Raw genomic sequence first — 10,007 nt, 5'->3', positions numbered from 1 at the left:
AAATTCCTTAACTTTGTCTACTTCGTGATCACCAATTCTGATGTTAAGTTTCTTAACATTCTCATTTCTGCAACTTCTCATTACTTTCATCTTTCTTTGATTTACTCTCAATCTGTACTCTGTATTCATTAGACTGTTTATTCCATTCACTAGATATTGTAATTCCTATTTACTTTCACTGAGACTAGTAATGCCATCAGCGAATCTTATTATTGACAGCCTTTCACCTTGAATTTTAATCCCACTCTTAGACCTTTTTTTAAAATTTGCATCAGTGTTTCTTTGATGTCTAGATTGAACAGTGAGGGCAAAAGTCTATATTCCTGTCTTGCACACTTTTGCATCTGAGCATTTTGTTATTGGTCTTCCAGTCTTCCTTTAGCCTCTTGGTTCTTGTACATATTGCATATTACCCATCTTTACCTGAAGCTTACCCCTACTTTTCTCAGAGTTTTTCCCATGAATTTACATTGTCATAAGCTTTTCCCAGGTCGACAAATCCTATGGAAGTGTCTTGATTTGTCTTCAGTCTTGCTTTCATTATCAACCACAATATCAGAACCGCCTCTACGCTACCTTTATCTTTCTTGAAGCCAAACTGATCGTCATCTACCAGATCTTCAATTTTTGTGTCCATTCTTCTGTATATTATTCATGTCAGCAACTTGAATGCAACAGCTGTTAAGCTGACTGTGCGATAGTTCTCGCACTTGTTGGCTCTTGCTATCTTTAGAACTGTGTTAATGATTTTTTTTTCTGAAGTCTGATGGTATATCGCCAGTCTCCTACATTCTACACACCAACTTGAATAGTTGTTTTGTTACCACTTCCTCCAATGATTTTAGAAATTCTGATGGAATGTTATCTATCCATTCTGCCTTATTTGATCTCAAGCCAGCCAAAGATCTTTTATTACAGTACATTTTCTGCAATATTTTAAATTACTGACTTTTCCAAAACTGCTATTTTTTTTATTTCAGGTCCTAAGGTTCTTGTTCCTACTATTGGATAAATTAAGTAATCTGGCTCTTTTTTATTTTATTCTACAAATTATAATCATTTATGTTTTAAGAATCGTATGCATTTATTATAAACATAATTTTGTACATCTTAGTGTATTTACTCATGACACAGCCACACCATGTGGCTTGTTGGTTGTCATAATTGCAGTCGGTCCATTGGTTGCTCACGGCGTTCAAGTCTTTGTAGCACCCCATTTCCATTTATCTCAAATACCATAATGCATGCAGCATATATTAAAAATAAACACTAGATACACACATAAGATTAATATTCATGGAAACCAAAATCACAATAAAGTTAGTTAGATTAATATTTAATAAATACACACAGTAAATTAAATTTGTACATATTTATTTCATATAATTTCCTTTTTATCAGTGAGTGATTATTTGCTCAACTTGTTGATAAATTATGAACTCTTACGTTGCTCTGAATCCTCTCAATATCCAGATCATAATTTGTGTTTTGGCTGCCGCTAATATGTCCTTGACTGCCAGGTGTCAGCAACCCAGACAATACAATTCACCAACTCTACATTCCAGAGAGGCCACTAGTCCATTGCACTGTGTGAGCCTTTTGATCTGTCCTCTATGCTACATACAAAACATTACAACATTTGTACTTATTATCAAATAACATTAACAGAGTACTGACATACCTTTTAAAATACATAATGGCTAAAGTAACATAGTCAGTTCCCTATCATTTCTCAGTGTAATAATGATGCCTGTAATTTTTCATGTGCAGTAGTATTTTATAACTACAACACCCTAGAGGCCTTTCATCACATTTTTTACAGATGCTGCCAGTTCCACTGCATTAGTATGAGTTGTGCGTATTATTTTGTGTGGTCCTTCATTTATTCCATAATTTTTTTTACATCACTAATCCTGTATTCTTTTCTGGATTTTGTCAAATGCCATCTACTATAATAACATATCCAAAAACTTTATTTCTTTTTGTCCAAATTCAGATACATACCATTAACTTTGATGCCATTCTCAGAGAATGCCCCTGATACTGATATATCCAAAATTATGTTATGCTCCTTCCAATTACTAACTGATATCAGTCATCTACATAACGCCTAACTCTTGGTAATAAGTCCTCTCCTAACACACCATCCAAAATACTTATAAAGGCTGACACAAATATATTCCTCTAACATCTCTGTTCTATCCATTTGTGGAATGATTATTTTATTAATTGCCTTAGCATCCAGTGTTATTTAATTTATTTATTCATCCAAAAACCTTTCCAGGTTGTGGGACACAAAACAAACTTGAAACAAAACAGTAACACATCACAGCAAAAACACGGTATTACTTCAGCAGATACATAAATTTTATTTTTATCCACAAACAAGCTTGCACTAGTTGCAGTAGCTGCACTGTCTTGTTTCAAGTCTCTTGTACCTCAAATATTAAAAAAAAAAAATTGTTACTGAATTGAAGCAATGATCTAACAAGAATGCCCATAGGGTTTCACAAAAGAGTGAATGATGACATGATTTTTACTGTATGTGAAGGCCTATTGTAAATTTTTATAACCTGCTTATTGTAGAAGTTTTGTAGGCTGATGTCCTTACTGAATGGACATGAAGCTTTTCCTTATGTCTTGTATCATACTCATGGCTATTAAAATTTTCATTTATTTCTTTAAATTCTTTCTAGCACACTTAAAGATTTCTAGTATGTACATACAGGAAAGTGGGAGGACTGATGAGTTTTGAATGAGGGTTTTGCAAGAATCTGTTTGACGTGCCTGTTGCATTGCTCTTACAGTTCTTTTATGGGTTAGGAAAATGAGTGAACTAGGTGGTGTACTACCCCAGAATACAATTCCGTACCACACAATGCTATGGAACTGGGCAAAGAGGCAATTTGGACGTGCTAAAACTTGCTTTAACATAGAGTAATTGTACTCTATAACATATTTTATTTAGTGTTCCATTTATTTTATGTTTGTGTGTATCTTGAAGGCATGTGCCGAAAAACTTTGTTTCCAGAGAAGATGAGAAATTTTGTAATAGCCACCATTTTTTATTACCACAACAATGGGGCTAGGATATTGCCTCTGGGCTCTCTAAAAAACATTCCATTTCAGTATGTGTCTAATGTCTTTATCTATGGCCTTCTGTCTTACTATTGGTATTACATATAACTGCAGTTTGGGACGGCTACATTCTCTCACCTCCAAACTAGTGAACATAGTCCTTCCTCAGGCCACATCTATCGGAAAATACTTTAACATTTTCCTCAACAACCTCTTTAGTGATTTCTTTCCATCATATCCTGCACCTTACAACTGATATTATGTCATCATTGCTTTCCTGGGATGCTATGAAATTTAACTTTAATCTACATATTTCAAGTGCACTGTTCTCCTCTACACTATCAAAAGAAACATCTTCCTCATCATCATACATGATGCAATTTGATTTGTCTCTACAAGCTACAATTGTGCTGTCTCAACTTTCATTATATCATTGCCACTTTCATCAGCGTAATCATTAATTTTGTTCTTTGATATTTTTACATGCATTCTGTTTACTTTTTGGGATTACACAGCCTACAAACATCAGTTCCTCTCCCTCTTCACCTACCTTTATTTTAACACCACCTCTCAATAAATCTACAAAATCACAAGTTGCTATTAGTTATTTCATTCCCAAAATTAATTCCATGTATATTCCTGGAATAATCATCTCATTCACATCAAATCTACATTGAATGTCAACTTCCAACATTGCTTGGTCCCATATTAGCTTACTCTTGGCACCAATAGCTAAAATAATTCTTACCCCTTGCACTAGCAGTCCTAGACTATTATTTACTTCTTTTATCTTTAAGTAAATCTCTTCATTAAATGAATGAATGTCACTTCCTGAAACTACAACCACTAGTATTTCTATACCATGTAACGGTATCTTCAATGTCGGCTGATAGCTTTTATTTATTTCCTTTCTGGTTCTAATTCAGTCTGCAACTGAACCTTATCAGAACTCCTAATTATTTTTTCTGTCATGGAAAGTTTCCTTCATATCATTTACTTACTCCAGCCTCATTCTTTCCTCCTGGTTTCTCACCTCCCTTCGATTATGCCTGTAGTTGTTATGGTAATCTCCATGATTCCATCCACCTCCACCTCTAATAGGTGGTCCTCTAAAATTCTCTCTCATATCCTCCCTTTGTCCTTCCTGCCTGTTACCTTGTCTCCAGTAATTACCTCTCCACTTTCTCTATGTTGATTTACTCTGGAAATGAAACCAGCTTGTGACAAAGCAAGCTGGGATATTTTTAATTCCCCTCTTGTTTTGTCATCTGCCTCCTTAAAATTCATTTTCTCAATTTTAACTAATTACCATTAACATACGTAAATATAATCTTCATTTCCATAAAAGAGAAAGATTGGCCCTCAGATTTAAAGAATATAACACCAGATCTAATTTTGTGCTTAGTTTTACATATGTAATTGATTTTCTAATTTATTTTGATTATTACTAGTTAGTATCTTTTGTTATAGGGTGAAATCAGCAATTTTTTATAACTTAAATTCTATTGTTGATAAACAAATATAAAATCTGTAATAATTGTAAACATTTGGGAGACGAAACAATAGCAGTCTGAAAGTATTTATTTGGCTCTATTTGAAAACATGTTAGAAAAGCCAGTCCTTAATTAATCCCAAAGTAATTAACAGTTTTGTCCAAACGTAACTATATTTGTTAATTTCATGATTTAAACAAATAATTCCATCTAACTCTTGCAGTAGAGGAAACTGTTAAAAAGAACCAATTTTTCAATGTATTCAGTTAATCAAGCGAGTTATGTTTTAAATGTAATTTCTGTAAATTTAACTTTAAACAATCTGTAGTTTCAGCAGCTATTATTGCGATGATATATAAGGGCCCGATTTTTGGTCACGAGACAGTTAGTCCACGGCTGGGTTTCAGACGAGTAACCTGTGCTGGTTAGAACAACAACAATGCTTCAAATTAACTAGGAAATAAATGTTAAACAATTAGGTCTTGGGTAAAAATCAGTGACAGTGTCTGTCTCCATATGAACCTGATTATTCTTCAAGAACTGTGAACTTTGTGGTTAGGTTTTACTGCTCATAGATGTTCAACAAGAAACTATTGTAGCAGTATATGGAGTTTCGCCTGCAAACTATTAATGAGGCTTATGGAAAGTTTAAACAATAGTGCACTGGCCATTTAACTGTGTAATATTAGGGGGTTGTTCAAAGTGAAAATTAAAATAATGTAAAACGTAACTGTGCATCTATCGGCTACATCATTTAAAGTAGTTAGTGTTGGACTCCATAAAACCCCATTTTTCAGCCAGTGTAGCAACACAGTACGTTGACACTGAGGACAACAAACAACGAGATAAATGAAGCAGGTGGAACCGCCACAAGCTGTTCTAGAGCATGTAAAATACTGTCAACATTGTCTCTCAGAATTACCAGTAGTTTTTCTTGTACCTTGCAGGAAATCTAATTAAGGCAACTGAAAATAGATCCCTTTCCTGCAGTGGATCATCTAAATATAAGTTCCTTACCCAATAATTTCGAATGAATTCTTTGTAGCTGTGACGCCCACTGTCAACATTTCTTCCATGAAAATGTTACTAAGCAAACTGTTTGGTGCAATGTTTGTTGAACACTGGCTAAGAAAAACCATCAATAAATTCATTGTATGTTTTACAGGAAAACCTGATTCTCATTCCCCATAACAATTCATCACCTTCAAATCTAATAAATAAAGGACTGAATTTTCTTTCTATCATCCCACGATATAGGTAAAGCATTGTCAAATTTTTTAACAATCAAAATTGATGGAGCTTGCACACCTGCATGAAACTTTCGCCAATTGCATCACAACTACCTAATCCTATTTGGCTTCTTCCTGTATGTACTAAGCCTCTATATTTCTGTCATACTATTTTCAACTTTAGCACCATAGTAATTTAATCCCTGCTTGTTAACATCAATATTGTCAGTCATCAATTTTTCCATTTCAGTTATTTCATTTGCTTTATTATGACACTAAGATCTGGCATTATCTATCTCATGAGTGTTTTCACATACCTTTTTGGATTAACTTTTTAATTCTCTGACTAAAAATGTGTGATTCTGTTATGGCAAAATCTAGTGCTGTTATGTGATTTAGTTACTACTTTCTCAACAGCAGATGTTAGCTCACTAATTTGACCAATCATTTTCATGGATTTTACCATCAGTGCTACTAATTCTTCCTGATAATTCCCCTTACTGCACAGAGTGACTGTTCCGCCTTGTCTTGATTGAGTATACCCCTTATGTTTTCTCCAATGATTTATTCAGCTGATCAATTCTAGTGTTTGTCCTCTTGCTTTCCTCTATGAACATATTTCTTATGCCTGTCATTACAAAGTTTTGTTTAGATAGTCCAACCTTAAATTTCTTTCTTAACTCTTCACAAGATTTGGTCAGCTGATCAATTCATTTCATTAAATTTATCAATCTTACTGTTATTTATCTTTAACTGATTATTAGTTTGTTCATTGGTTAGTTTCAGCTTCTTTGACAAACCTTTTTTATTTTCTTTTATTTCCCTGTGGAAATCTACCATTAGCCTATGATTTTCTTTTGACACACGTTTCATTTCAAGTAATATGCATGTGTTCCAATACTAATACCATCATCACTGATCAACAATTCTGTTGACTCAACATGACCTAAACTTTCATAAGCCTCTTGTTCCCCACCTGTTTCAACAATATCCTGATCTGCTAATTATAAGATTCACCATTTGCCTTGATAGTTTCATCATATGCTATGTTATGAGAGACATTTAAAGGTAGTAAAACATCATTCTCATGATCAACTAATTCATGAACATTGTCCTCAACACTTCCCTGTGTCACAACATCATTGGATGCATTTTCATTCACTGAATTCATGTTACATGAAAACGATAACAAAAATTCCTTTCTTCAATAACTCTTTAAATACAACTTACATTAATTAAATGTGAAGCCAGGCACTGCTTCCAGGGTGTCGCAACCTGCCACCCTGGCCACATCCCTGTCAGTCACCAGCAGTCCTCCACTACTGCCTGCCACTTTCGACATTGTGCCCACCATCTGCTAAGTGACACTGATTCCACCAAGTTGATGCAGCACTGTCAATTTAATTTGATCACTGTCAGTCACCAGTACTGCCCTTTTGTCATCACCACACTCCAAGTCATGCACGTTGTCTGATGATAGCATTATCTTCACTCATCCATCTCCTCTCACAGTTTGTATGCTGTCATCCAATTAATAATGTGGCAATAAAATCCATTCACAGTTCATTATACCTGCAATGTTAAACAACAACAGTTCACAATCAATGTCTCTTCCTACCATTATTGCCTGTTATTAACATTGTTACATGGAGTATGTAGAAATATTTAATGTCACTGTTCATAACAATGTAACCCTCAATAACAGTTCAAAATCAAAGTTTCTCCCAATGTTCAATATTCAACATAATTAATTTTGGCTCATGTAATATTACTTAGTTAAAATAGTTCCTATGACAGCAACTATTCCTTATCCAGTGGCAGTTAACAAGGCACACAAACTGTATTTATTATGCAAATGCATTTTGCCAAACCAATTGCACACTTTTTTATGGCTAAATCCAAAATGTGCATGTAAAATCCCCTGTTCAAAATGTTCCTTGTCACATGTATCATTCAGAGTCTATTGGCAGTTTCCTCAGAAAGAGATAACAAATATAACAGTCTGAAATTTAATATTCAGATTATTTTCTGCAACACCAGTCATCCACAGTCAGTTTTGTTTTCCCTACTAGGAAAACTAATTAATTAATTAGGATGAGATATGGAGTGTTCAAAGCGTGACACACCACTGCATCAGATATACGAATGGCACAAGTTCTTCCTCATGAATTGTTGCATGTGGAGGGTTGTGGTGGTGGTGGTGGTGGTGGTGGTGGTGGTGGTGGTGGTGGTGGTGATTGGTTTGTGGGGCCCTCAACTGCGCAGTCATCAGTGCTCATACAAAGTCCCAGTTGTTACACAGTCCAATTTTTCTTTTGCACAGTCCAGTGTCACGAATGATGATGATGAAATGACGAGGGCAACACAAACACTCAGTCCCTGGGCAGAGAAAATCCCCAAGCTGGCCGGGAATCAATCCGAGGACCCCATGATCCAGAGACAGCAACGCTAGCCACTAGACCACGAGCTGCAGACGGGTTATGCTGACCAGCTCATAAAGAGAACGTACGTCGCAGCTGCAAGTTCTCTGATTCATTATTAAGGGATTTGCTTACCTCATATCTTGTAAAGTTGTTTCGATGTCTCAAATGGTCTTCTTCTAATCCAAAAGTAATGGTTCTGGACAAGCGTTCAGTCTACTGTGTATAATGGAATGGCAAGGTGGAAAACCTCAATGCTACTTTAAATGAAAAATCCTGAAACAGTGGGATACCACCTTGTTTCAATGAAAAAGCAAGGAGAAAAAAGGTCTTTTGAATGTCTACTAGGGGTAATACTTGAATGTAAGTTTGCAAATTCTAAACTTCACTTATGAAGCACCATTCCAAGTTCATAAAATTATCTCCACATAAAGTAATAACTAGCCATTCTCTGAGGCACTTTCACCTCAAACAATCACTTTTACACAAAAAACATATTTGATTCACTGTACACGCTTTGTGCCTCTCTGAAAGCTAGTTGGAGACTGTGTAGTGAGTTACCATTAGTGTTTTGTGTCATTCTACACAAAGACATTTTTGATTGATTGGTTATTCAGCCAATGATAAATAACATCAAACAAAATTCTAATTAAATATGAGTTTGACTTTGAAATTACTAAAAAGATATTTAGGGAACTTGCACTGTGGATAATTTCAACAGTCTAGTTGGAGACATGTAGAAACATTTAAATGTTAGTACTATTAAACTAAGTTATACGTATGCTCTTCCAAGATTCACAGTCTGATTCCCTGTACTCTCCATACGCTTCAATACAACATGGCTCCTGCGTATATCTCCTTTCTCATGCTCTGTGACCATCTGTCTTACTATGGGATGGTGACTGCTACTAGTTCTAACTGCTGGCTGACACACAGTAGCATCAGCCTTTCTACATTGTATGATAAAATATAATAAGATTTGGGTTGACACGGGTCATAAATGCCTCAAAGTGAACAGGTACCACTGACTGAAACTACTCTAGACACCCCAAATTCAGAACTGTCATAATCTACATTCCCACAGATGACTTCGTAAGCACCACTTCTTCAGTATAATGAGCACTGACATGTATCCTCAGTTATGAATACCACATATCACACCATATTACCTCCCAGGATTACCAGCATCTATTACTTAATTGGTGGCAATGTGGTGCTGACAGTATAAATATTTAATTCTGATAACTCAATTATTTTTCATTGCTTTGTATTAAAAAAAAGTTGTCAAATAGAGTATTATTATATTTTATGCAATGGGTTTAAATTTATAAGTACACAGATTTGTTCATAATAAACTGTTATGATTCATGTTTTCTCCAGTATTTCTTTCACAGAATATACTAATTACAAAACTGCATCTTACTTCTTGAACTGAGATACTTTTCCTCCAGTTTGTCTTTTTTGTAATGACAGGATGAAGATTTTCTGCCAACTCTTTGAAGAATTTCTTTCACACTTTCTAAATTACTTTGAAATTTACTTTGTCTTTTACAAGTTCTTGTGCTAGTATCAAAACAGAACATCTCTGATTTTTATGAATGAAAGGCTAAATCCAAAAAAAATTCCACTTCCTTTGACATTTCATCAAGTACCAGTAGGCAACAAGAAAATTACAACCAGTACATTGCGGAGCAGACTGACAAAAACCAGCACTTTTGAGTTGCTTAACAGTTACAAAAAGAGTTGTGTCATTGGAAGAAGAACATGGAGAGTGACACTCATCCAAC

General features: G+C 34.9%; 1 long non-coding RNA gene across 1 annotated transcript in view; it reads right to left on the bottom strand.

The window, feature by feature from the left end:
* Nucleotides 1-1,088: 1,088 nt before the first annotated feature.
* Nucleotides 1,089-10,007, bottom strand: part of LOC126248572 (uncharacterized) — a 35,586-nt gene continuing 26,667 nt past the window's right edge. Inside the window, exons 2-3 of the long non-coding RNA XR_007545510.1 lie at nucleotides 7,031-7,372; nucleotides 1,089-1,616 (exon numbers count right to left, since the gene is read on the bottom strand). This is a non-coding gene — a long non-coding RNA (uncharacterized LOC126248572). The remainder of the gene's footprint in view (nucleotides 1,617-7,030; nucleotides 7,373-10,007) is intronic.

This window comes from Schistocerca nitens, chromosome 3 (assembly GCF_023898315.1).
Source record: "Schistocerca nitens isolate TAMUIC-IGC-003100 chromosome 3, iqSchNite1.1, whole genome shotgun sequence".
NCBI classification, from domain to species: Eukaryota; Metazoa; Arthropoda; class Insecta; order Orthoptera; family Acrididae; genus Schistocerca; species Schistocerca nitens.
The sequence above is the reverse complement of the archived record's forward strand: the minus strand, read 5'-3'. Positions and strand labels throughout refer to the sequence as shown.